This window comes from Callorhinus ursinus, unplaced genomic scaffold, assembly GCF_003265705.2.
Source record: "Callorhinus ursinus isolate GAN/ISIS: 27379988/994484 unplaced genomic scaffold, GSC_fseal_2.0 scaffold27, whole genome shotgun sequence".
Classification (NCBI taxonomy): Eukaryota; Metazoa; Chordata; class Mammalia; order Carnivora; family Otariidae; genus Callorhinus; species Callorhinus ursinus.
Genome location: NW_027397089.1, coordinates 14,353,570 through 14,365,182, shown reverse-complemented (window position 1 = coordinate 14,365,182; position 11,613 = coordinate 14,353,570). Strand labels below are relative to the sequence as shown.

At 41.8% G+C, this 11,613-nt stretch overlaps 1 long non-coding RNA gene across 1 annotated transcript; it reads left to right on the top strand.

Moving 5' to 3' along the window:
* The first annotated feature begins 5,913 nt into the window (after positions 1 to 5,913).
* LOC141370184 (uncharacterized) lies at positions 5,914 to 10,790 on the top strand. Its single transcript, XR_012374014.1, has 4 exons — positions 5,914 to 6,054; positions 7,629 to 7,711; positions 7,809 to 7,878; positions 8,620 to 10,790. It is a non-coding gene; the product is annotated as an uncharacterized lncRNA (long non-coding RNA).
* The last annotated feature ends 823 nt before the right edge of the window (positions 10,791 to 11,613 follow it).

Here is an 11,613-nt window from a genome sequence, read left to right as displayed (position 1 = left end):
CCTGGGTGGCTCAGTTGGTTGATCGACTGCCTTCGGCTCAGGTCATGGTCCTGGAGTCCCGGGATCGAGTCCCACATCAGGTTCCCTGCTCGGCGGGGAGTCTGCCTCTCCCTCTGACCCTCTTCCCTCTCGTGCTCTCTATCTCAAATAAATAAATAAAATCTTAAAAAAAATTAAAAAAAAATAAAAGATTTTACTTAATTTTTTGAGAGCGCACGCAGTGGGAGGAGCAGAGGGAGAGGGACAAGTGGACTCCACGCCGAGGGCTGAACCGGACACGGGGCTTGATCTCAGGACCCTGAGATCATGATCTGAGTTGAAACCAACTGAGCCACCCAGGCGCCCCAACTTAGAGGAATTTATAGTGGAAATGATTTAAGGTAGAAGACCAGTGAATGCAATTTACATACTTTCTTTGAAAATCTAGGTGAAGTTGTTAGACATTCATAAAGATGAGTTTATCATTTCACCTCCAATGAAGAGTTTATAAATTCCTTGAGTCGGCTTGAGCAAGAGCAGGACCCTGGGCACTTTCCGAACAAGCATCGAGCCGCAGTAATTCCACCTAAGGCCTGGTAGAAACAGATACTACTTGATACGCATACCAACCGCCAAATGGTGAAGAATCATCAATGGTTCAAGTTGATTGTGATAAAAATTGGGGTATAGTAAGACAACTGCTTATCCTTACATCCTGTGTACCAAAACCCAATTAAATCACTTTTTTTTTAACGTGGGAATGTTTTATTTTGTTTTGTTTTTTGAAGAGTTTATTTATTTGAGAGAGCAGGAGCGAGAGCATGAATAGGGGAGGGGGGCAGAGGCAAGGGAGAAGCAGACTCCCTTCTGAGCAGGGAGTCCGATGCAGGACTCGATCCCAGGACCCTGGGATCATGACCTGAGCCGAAGGCAGACGCTTAACTGACTGAGCCACCCAGGTGCTTCCATTTTATTTTATTTTAAGATTTATTGATTGATTGATTGATTTTTTCAAGATTTTATTTATCTATTCGAGAGAGAGAGCGCAAGAGGGGGTAGGGTCAGAGGGAGAAGCAGACTCCCTGCCGAGCAGGGACCCCTGATGCAGGACTCGATCCTGGGACTCCAGGATCATGACCTGAGCCGAAGGCAGTTGCTTAACCAACTGAGCCACCCAGGTGCCCAGATTTATTTATTTTAGAGAGAGAGAGGGAGGGAAGCAGTCTCCCTGCTGAGTGTGGAGCTGGACTCGGGGCTTGATCTCACCACCCTGAAATCATGACCTGAGCTGAAATCAAAAGAGTTGGATGCTCAGCGACAGAGCCACACAGACTCTCTGGGAACATTTTATTTTTTATTTTGGATTTCAGTCAAATTTTTTTTTTAAGATTTTTAAATTTTATTTGTTTGACAGAGAGAGACACAGCGAGAGAGGGAACACACGCAGGGGGAGAGGGGGAGGGAGAAGCAGGCTTCCCGCGGAGCAGGGAGCCTGATATGGGACTCGATCCCAGGACCCTAGGATCACGACCTGAGCCGAAGGCAGATGCCCAGGAACTGAGCCACCCAAGGGCCCCCAGCCAGAAATTTTTTTAAGTTGAAATTTAGTTGACGTATAATGTTACATTAGTTTCAGGTATACAATATAGTGACTCAACAATTCTGTACATTACAAAATACTGTATTCTCTACGCTGTGTTTTTCATCCCTGTGACTTTGACTTACTTCACTTAGTGTAATACTCCCTAAGTCCATCCATCTTGCAAAGGATGGTCTCTTTTTTATGGCTGAGTAATATTCCATCATTTTTACATATATATGTACACATACACACCACAACTTCATTTATTTACTGATGGACACTTAGGTGGCTTCCATATCTTGGCTATTGTAAGTAATTCTGCAATAAACATAGGGATGCATATATATTTTATAATTAGTGGTTTTGTTTTCCTTGGGTTAAATACCTAGCAGTAGAATTACTGGGTCATATGGTAATTCTATTTTTAACTTTTTGAGGAACCTCCATACTGTTTTCCACAGTGGCTGCACAAATTTGCATTCCCACCAACAGTGCACAAGGGTTCCCTTTTCTCTACATCCTCACCAACACTTGTTATTTCTTGTCTTTTTGATACTAGCCATTGTGACTGATGTGAGGTGATACATCATTGTGGTTTTGATTTGCATTTCCCTGATGATTAGTGATAAATGAGCATCTTGTGTCTGCTGGTCATCTGTGTGTCTTTGGAAAAATTTCTATTCAGGTCATCTGCCATTTTTTAATTGGATTATTATTTTTTTAGTTGTAGGAGTTCTTTATATATTGTGGATATTAACCCCTTATTGGATATCATTTGCAATTATGTGAATCATATTAAATCTTTTCCTTAGTAATGTGGGTTAAGTAGGCATTAACACTACCACTTCAAATAGTAGGAATAGTGAACATTTATCAAATACTAAGTGCCAGACTCTGTTCTGAGTACCTCAGATACATTAACTCATTTAATCCCTACAATAACTCTGTGAAGTTGGTATCACTCCTTTTATGGTGGAGGAAACAGGTGCAGAGAGGTTAAATGATATTTCCAAGATCACATAAATAGTAAATATTTGGAGAAGTTTCTTGGAGAATTTGTGAATTCTCCCAGAATAATCCCAGAGGAAGTGACTTTCAACCTGGACGTAGAAGGGCCAGGTGGAATTTGCCAGAGGAAACGGCATGTTCAAAGAAGACAAAACGTTTAGTACAATTGTGTAAATATGTAGTACTCAACACCTACATAAACTACTTTGAACTAAAATGAATATTTTCTGTTCGTACTTCACAGACTTGAGAGTAGGGGAAGATGGCAGTAACATAATTTCTGTATGGTGTGAAGTGCCGTGTTGGAGTTATGCCTGGGCTATTGTGGAGCACAGCGAGCATTTGGCCAGTCCTGAAGGAGTAGACAGACAGGCAGCATTCAGTTACCTTTTATTTATTTATTTATTTATTTATTTTTTTTTAAATTAAAAATTTTATTTAATTTTGCTGAAGCAAATTTTTTTTTAATTTTTTTTTATTGTTATGTTAATCACCATATATTACATCATTAGTTTTTGATGCAGTGTTCCATGATTCATTGTTTGTTCATAACACCCAGTGCTCCATGCAGAACGTGCCCTCCTCAATACCCATCACCAGGCTAACCCATCGCCCCACCCCCCTACCCTCTAAACCCTCAGTTTGTTTTTCAGAGTCCATCATCTCTCATGGTTCGTCTCCCCCTCTGACATACTCCCCTTTTCTTCCTCTCCTGTTATCTTCTTCAGTTACCTTTTAAAGATAATGACCGGCTTAGTGCTGGAGAATGGAGGGGGAGATGGACTGGTTTAACCTAGGAGGATCTCCATGTGCCACAGCAAGGAACAGCCTGGGGTCGGGGGTCAGGGCCAGTGGTAGTGGTGGGTGGGTGGGAAGTCCACAGAGATAGGGTCCCCTGCTGAGGACCTTCCCTCCATGTGTCACGATTTGCTCCCACTCGAGCTCCCTCTCTTGCTCTCACTCACACTCTCTCTCAAATAAATAAAATCTTAAAAAAAAAACAAGTGTCCTTTTTGCTCTGATGATCTGTACCATTACATGTTTTCTTTTAAAATGGGATATAAAAAAGTAATGGAGTGATACAGAATATAGGACATGGCTCATTTTATCTTTGTGAGAGATAAAACATCAAAAATGCCCTTAAAGTCCTTAAAAGTGGTCTTGCCTTGTGGCGCCTGGGTGGCTCAGTTGGTTGAGCGACCGACTCTTGATTTTGGCTGGGGTCGTGAGATTGAGCCTGTGTCAGGCTCTGCGCTCAGTGGAGAATCTGCTTGAGATTCTCTCCCTCTCCCTCTCCCCCCTCCCTCCCCCGGCCCTGTGCATGCACTCTCTCTTTCAAATAAATAAATGTTTAAAAAAGTAGTCTTGCCTTTATGATATGTCATATTCAAACTGGCAGACAAGTCCTACCTGGATGTATTTCCAAATAGGGAAAATATATAACCTCATTACTGTGGGACTGAGCGAAAAATTGTTTTTTGTGTTCAGCATCATGGCTTATTTTGTGACATTGTGCAAATCCCTTAGGAACTTAGCAACATAGGGATTACTTCCTAAAATAGAGAACAATATTTAGTATGGAAAAAGTAGTTACTATGTATAGTTACAAAGAAATTTGAACATGAGACAGAAATTCAAAGCAAATTTAGTTAATATCAGTTCAAATTTTGTCTTCTTTGCTAGGAAAAAAAGGGAAAATGAAAATACAGAAGTGAATCATAGTGAGCAACAGAGATGTGTGTAGTAGGCATTTCCTGTTAGGTGCCATATTATGAAGATTGGAGGTTGAGGTACTTTTAAAATGCTCTCCTAGGATCATTTCATCCATCCCTTCGAGAAAATGGAAAACTAATCGTTTGTTCTTTACCTTTTTATTTCCCCTCTTGTTTTATTTATTTATTTTTTATTTTTTATTTTTTTTGAGAGCGTGTGTGTGCGCATGTGTATGCGTGCAAGCAGGGGGCTGGGCAGAGGGAGAGGGCGAGAGAATCTTAAGCAGTCTCCATGCCCAGTTCAAGCCTGACTCAGGGCTTGATCTCATCACCCAGAGATCATGACCTGAGCTGAAATCAAGAGTCAGACACCTAACTGACTGAGCCACCCAGGTGCCCCATCCCCTCATGTTTTAAAGGTTTCGTACTATTATGATGAAGCAAGATAATATTGTTTAAAAAACTAGGGTGGCTCAATCAGTTAAGTGGCTGCCTTCGGCTCAGCTCGTGATCCCAGGGTCCTGGGATCAAGCCTCGCATCAGACTCCCTGCTAACAGGCTCCCTCCTCTGCCTGTTCTGCCTGCCGCTCCCCCTGCTTTGCTCCCTCTCTCTGACAAATAAATAAATAAAATCTTTAAAAAAAATAAAAATAAATATAAGATACAGGGGATTTTTTTTTTTTAAGATTTTATTTATTTGAAAGAGAGAGAGCACAAGCAGGGGGAGTGGCAGAGGGAGAGGGAGAAGCCGGCTCCCCGCTGATCAGGGAGCCCGATGCAGGGCTCGATCCCAGGACTCTGGGATCATGACCTGAGCCAAAGGCAGATGCTTAACCGACTGAGCCACCCAGGCACCCTGAGATACAGGAAAGTAAGGTACAGCTGGGGTGATGTCTACAAAATGCATGCTCTGGAATTGTATACATTTACTAAAGATTGTCTATAAACTTGTTAGCTAATTTATGAAGCTAGTGTAAAGAGAAAGTTACCTGATTCATAGTGTTTATACTCTGTCATTAAGCATTAGAATTGGCTGGACAGAGAGCTGGGTGAATTTCCATATCCTTCATATTTAATCTTGACAATTAACATATGAAATACGGGTTTCACTATTTTTGTTTTATAGATGAATTACTTAGGTAACTTTCCCAATACTTTACAGCCAGCAGGTTGCTGAGCCTAATTCTAAACCCAGAGACCTTAGTACTATGCTTTTTTTAGGGGGGTAGGGGGAATAAGGACGTGGGCGGAGGAAGAGGGAGAGAGAGAATCCTAAGCAGGTCCCACACCCAGGGCTGAGCTCACCTCTTGACCCTGAGGTCATGAGCTGAGCCGAAACCGGGAGTCAGACGCTTAACTGACGGAGCCACCTGGTGCCCCCCTACTATACCTTTTTCATAAGTGGTAAGTTATTTGAATGTATTTGTCAAGGCTGTGTTGAAAGCCTTAAATAAGCATCTCAGGAAGAAATCAATTAGTGTCAAGGAAATCTTAACCAAGTTTTCCTCATCTTTTTGTCTGCTTCTAAACTATTTCCACTTATTAATGCAACTCTGATTGCCTAGGGATTGAAATTACTTAAAATTTTTTTTAATATTTTATTTTTTTGACAGAGAGAGAAAGACACAGCGAGAGAGGGAACACAAATAGGGGGAGTGGGAGAGGGAGAAGCAGGCTTCCTGCCGAGCAGGGAGCCCGATGCGGGGCTCGATCCCAGGACCCTGGGACCATGACCTGAGCTGAAGGCAGAGGCTTAACGACTGAGCCACCCAGGTGCCCCTTAAAAATTTTTTTTGAAATTACTTTTAATTTATAACATATAACAAGGTAAATAGGGTAAAAAAAAAAAAGCAACAGTGGAAGTATTTTATCTTCACTTATTTCTTGTCTAATGTTCTTCCTTTATGCAGATCTGAGTTTCTGACCTATATCATTTCCTTCTCTCTGAAGAACTTTTCTTTTTTTAATATTTAATTTATTTTTAAGTAGGCTCTACACCCAACATGGGGCTTGAACTCAGGACCTCAAGATCAAGAGTCACATGCTCTATTGACTTAGCCAGTCAGGTGCCCCTGAAGAACTTATTTTAATATTTCTTGCAAGGCAGGTTACTGGCTACAAATTCTCTCAATTTTCGTTTGCCCGAGAAAGCATTTCTCCTTTACATTTTTTTTAATTGAAGTGTCATTGACATACAATATTACATTAGTATCAGGTATACAACACAGTGCTTCTATACACACACACACACACACACACACACACACACACACATTATGAAGTGATCAGGATAAATCTAGCCACCATATGTCACCACACAAAATTGTTAGCATATTCTCCATGCTGGACATTGCACCCCTGTCACTTACTTATTTTATAACTAGAAGCTTGTACTTTTTAATTCCCTCCATTTTGCCCCTCTTCCCACCCCACCTCCCCTCTGGCAACCAGATTGTTCTCTGTATCTGTGAGTCTGTTTCTGTTTTATTCATTTATTTTGTTTTTTAGATTCCACATATAAAGTGAAATCATATGGTATTTGTCTCTCTCCTTCACTTTTGAAGGATAATTTCACAGGATACAGAATTTTAGCTTTTTTTTTTTCTCTCAACACTTTATTATTATTTTTTTTCTCTCAACACTTTAAATATTTCATTCCACTTTCCTTAATTGTGTGGTTTTTGAGATGTCTGATGTTATTCTTATCCTTGCTCCTCTGTGGAGAAGGTGGTATTTTTTGCCTCAGGCTTCTTTCCAGAATTTTTCTTTATCTTTGATTTTCAGTAGTTTGAATATGACATGCCTAGTTGTAAATATTTTTGGCATTTTATCCTGCTTGTTCTTTGAGCTTCCTGTGACTGTGGTTTGCTGTCTGACATTAATTTTAGGAAATTCTCTGTCTCCATTGCTTCAAGTATTTCTTCTGTTCATTTCTCTCTCCTTGTCTTCCCATTGCATGTAGCTGTCCCACAGTCCTTGGATATTCTGTTCCCTTTTTCTTTTCTTTTTTCCTTTGCTTTTCTAGTTTTGGAAGTTTCTACTGATAGATCCCCAAGCTCACAGATGCTTTCCTCAACTGTGTTTAGTCTGCTAATGAGCCCATCAAACTCTTACGGTGTTTTTGATTTCTAGCATTTCTTTTTGATTCTCTTAATTTCCGTCTCCGCTTACATTACCCATCTGTTCTTGAATGTTGCCTGCTTATTTTCATTAGCATATTAATACTTCTTCTCTTACCATATTCATTTTTTAAATTTCTCAATCAGATAATTCCAACAGGCTTGCTGTATCTGAGTCTGGTTCTGATACTTGCTCAGTCTCTTTAAAATGTGCTTTTTGCCTTTTAGCCTCCATGTAGTTGCTGAAAGCTGGACGTGATGTGCCTGGTACAAAGAACTGTGGTATTTGGCGTTAGCAACATAGTGGTGAGGTAGGCGGAGGGGAAGGGTGTTATAGTCCAGCTGTTGGGAGAGCGTGTACTCCCAGGCTGTGACCTTCACAAGTGCTTCCTCTTTCTGCCTCCTCAGCTGGGGCAGGATGGCTAGTGGAGGCTGGAGTTGGGTATTGACCTTATCCCACCTGGAAGACTTCTCCCAGGTCAGTGAGGCTCTCATAAAACTATATAAGTTTAGGCTCTTGAGGACAGGTCTTGTTAAAAATTGAAGAATGTGTTGGGTGTATTTCAAAATGTCACTCTCCCCCTCCTTCTGCCAAAAGCAGGAGAGGACTTTTTTCTGTCTTCACTCCGCAAAGCTCTTAGAATTCCTGGAGATAAAAGTTAGAAAACTGTAGGAGGGCCTTCCCTAAGACTGCGTGCCCTTGCAGTTTTTACCTCTCAGACTTACCCACACTCCGCCTTAGCAATTTGCCAGTTATGGTTTAGGTGTTTCTACTCCAGTGCTGGTTCCCATGGAGGTTTCTGCTCCAGGCAAGTTGTGATTCTCTTTATCCACCTGTTTGTCTCTCCAGTTTTGGGAGCAGTGGCTTGCCCTGTGATCCCAATACTCTGATGGATCTAAGAAGAGTTGTTGATTTACAATTCAGCTTTTTCACTTGTTAGGACAGGGTGATGACTTCCAAACTCCTTACACGCCAGAATAGAAACCAGAAGTTCAAACTGTTAGAAATAAATAGTCATCTGTTGTTGATTTATCCATTGCTCTGGTGTCATTACTGTAAATGAGAGTTAAGTATATACAAGGGTCAGAGATGTGTTTTCAGATTGCATGTTATGTAATTTATATCATCTTACATTAAGCATTCTCAGGCAAAATTAAAGTACAGTATTCTCTTTTTATGATTTTTAAGTTTTGTTTTTCCTCTACAATCTATTCAAAGTAGAGGAACTTGAAGAAAAAGGAGGAATCAAGTGAGCAACAAGGAAGGCTCAAATGAGGACCAAGAAAACCCAGTTGTTCAGTACTTATTGAATTCCTACTATGTGCAGTGTTCCGGGAATACAAGAATGAACAGAGCAGAAGGCCTGCCCTCATAGAACTTAACATTCTGTGGGGAGGTAAGGGATAAGCCAACGACATATATGAGGTCAGTGCTGAAGGCCAGGCAGAGAAGTGAAGCAGCCTGAGGAACCAGAAAGGTAGGTGCTGTTTTAGTGAGCACAGTCAGGGAAGTTCTTTTCGTGGTGGTGACATTTGAGTAGAGAGGCCTGGCTAACATGGGATGTGGGATGTGGGACGTGGGATGTGTGGGAGAAGCACGTTCTGGGCAGAGGGTGGAAGTTCCAGGCCTGAGACGGGAGCGGGCTCGGCCCACTGTGTGCAGAGAAAGCCGGCCAGTGTGGCGGGAACCCAGCGTGTGAGAGGAGACCAGAGGCACGTCAACCTTTGTTCTGTAAGGAATAGTTGGGTGCTTTCAGGTCTCTGTCATAGCTGCTCATCTTTGACCTTGTAGCAGGAAAGTAACCAGACATGTTACAAAGATGAAAGGGCATGGCTGTGTTCCAGAAAAGCCTTTTTTACAAAAACATGCCATGGGCCAGATTTTGCATGTTGGCCCTAGTTTGCTAACTGGTAATTTAGGGTTTCATTAAGCCATTAGAGAGAGTGCTTTGAGTTTTATTCTAAAGATGACCAGAGTCACTGGAGGGTGTTGAGCAGGTGAATAAAGTGAAAGGACTTACCTTAAAAGGATTACTGGTTGCTTCCTGGGGAACAGAGTGTACTGTTCACACGTGGAAGCAGGGAAAGCTGTTGGGGGTTTTATATGAGTTGAGGAAAGAAATGGTGGCTTCACCTGAGGTAGTAGCACTGAGGTTGGCAAGAGGGGGTAGGAGATAGAGTGTGTGTGTGTGTGTGTGTGTGTGTGTGTGTGTGTGTGTGTGTAGGGGGTGACTCTAAGCCTGTTTGAGCAGCTGAGTTAAAGGTTGGGGAAGAGTTAACAAGCATGAGATTTGGTGAAGAAATTGAGTTTGGTTAAATTTGAGATGCCTGTTAGACATGTCAGTGCCAGAAGAGAGTAGGCAGTTGGATATATTCCATTCTTCTCTCTTCTAGGAAGAGAGGTGAAGGTGTGAAGAATGAATGGAATAAGGAAATGTAATAGAAATACTGGACAGCACGGAAGTAACATGAGGTTTGTTAGCCTAACTTTCAAGTGAGAGCAGATACCATTACTGTGTACATTTCCCCCCAGCCGTGGTGAGCTATGTGGGTGCCGTCATGGAATTAGTGGAGGGTTGGTTCTAACGAGAACTTGGATTTTATTAGGCAAGTAGAATGGAGGAAGAGATTCCCAGGAAGATACGTGGTCTATGGAATCTGATTTGGGTGGGGAGTGAAAAATCAAGAGATCGTAGGTTCTGGTGGGGTTGAAGAACTACTGGACTCATTGTCTCTAGTGGAAATGAACCGGAAAGGCAGGAGTCTGGTCAGAGTGGGATGCTTGAAATTAAGACTTTGCTCATGATACATTAATTGCTACATTAAAAATATCCCAAAGATCACTCTGAGAGTGGGTGATTGAAGAGAGAGTGAGGATGTGATCACTGGATGTAAGGAAGTTGAGTCACTGAGAGGCTAGAGTGTGCCGCTAATCCCTTACATGCATTTTGGAATCGGAATGATCATAAGAGTAGTAGTGGAGATCTAGACTATGCTTGGAGGCAAAGTGCAGACTCTTTAGTGAATGTGAATGAAGGGGAGTTAGCTAGCTGGAAGATAGTTGTAACTGCTAATTCCCATCAGCTTTGACTTTGCACCATCAGTTAACCCCTTGATGTCTGTCTCCTTCTGTTTGTAATGATGGATCCGTGACCTGCACGATAGCAGATTAAGGGCTCGGAAGGGGAAGAATGGAAGTTTCCTCCTAGTGCAATGATTACCTTTGAGCATCACTCACTGCAAGCCTGAGTTTAATGAATCCATTGATCCAGAACATTCTTCGGTGAAACAGTCACAAAGTTGTCAACAAAATCAGGAAGCCAAAATCATAAATGCTCTGTTATTATAACTGACTTTTGTATCTTGTGATTTATTTGTCTATATTTTTCAGTTTCTACCATAGTGTTTTATATTTTAAAATGTTAATAAATTGTTATTGAATGAATACAAAAGACTTCCTAAAATTAACTTTTTTTAAAAAAAGATTTTATTTATTTGTCAGAGAGAGCGAGCACAAGTAAGCAGAGCGGCAGGCAGAGGGAGAGGGAGAAGCAGGTTTCCCTCTGAGCAGGGAGCCCCAAGTGGGGCTTGATCCCAGTACCCTGGGATCATGACCTGAGCCAAAGGCAGACCCTTAACCTACTGAGCCACCCAGGCGCCCCAGAAGACTTTTTAAAAATTTATTTATTTGTCAGAGAGAGAGAGAGCGCAAGAGAGTGCACAAGCAGGGGGAGCGGCAGGCAGGACAAGCAGAATCCCTGCTGAGCAAGGAGCTGGATGTGGAACTTGATCCCAGGACCCTGGGATCATGACCTGAGCCGAAGGCAGATGCTGAACCGACTGAGCCACCCAGGTGTCCCCATTTACTAATTTTTAAAAAGATTTATTTATTTTAGAGAGAGAGAGAACACGAGCATGTGCACGTGCAGTGGGAGGGGGAAGAGAACCTTCAAGCAGACTCCCCCGCTAAGCACGGAGCCTGAGGTGGGGCTCAAACTCACAACCCATGTGATCATGACCTGAACCAAGAGTCGGACACTCAACTGACTAAGCCACCCAGGTGCCTCCTGATTTTCTTTTTATGTGTAAATGACTCTAAAGGGTGTAAAGTCTTTCTGTTAATAAGTATTATGTAATCTGTAATACTGAACAACCAGTGTGTGTTATAGCTAAATATATATGTGTGTGTGTATATATATATATATATATATAT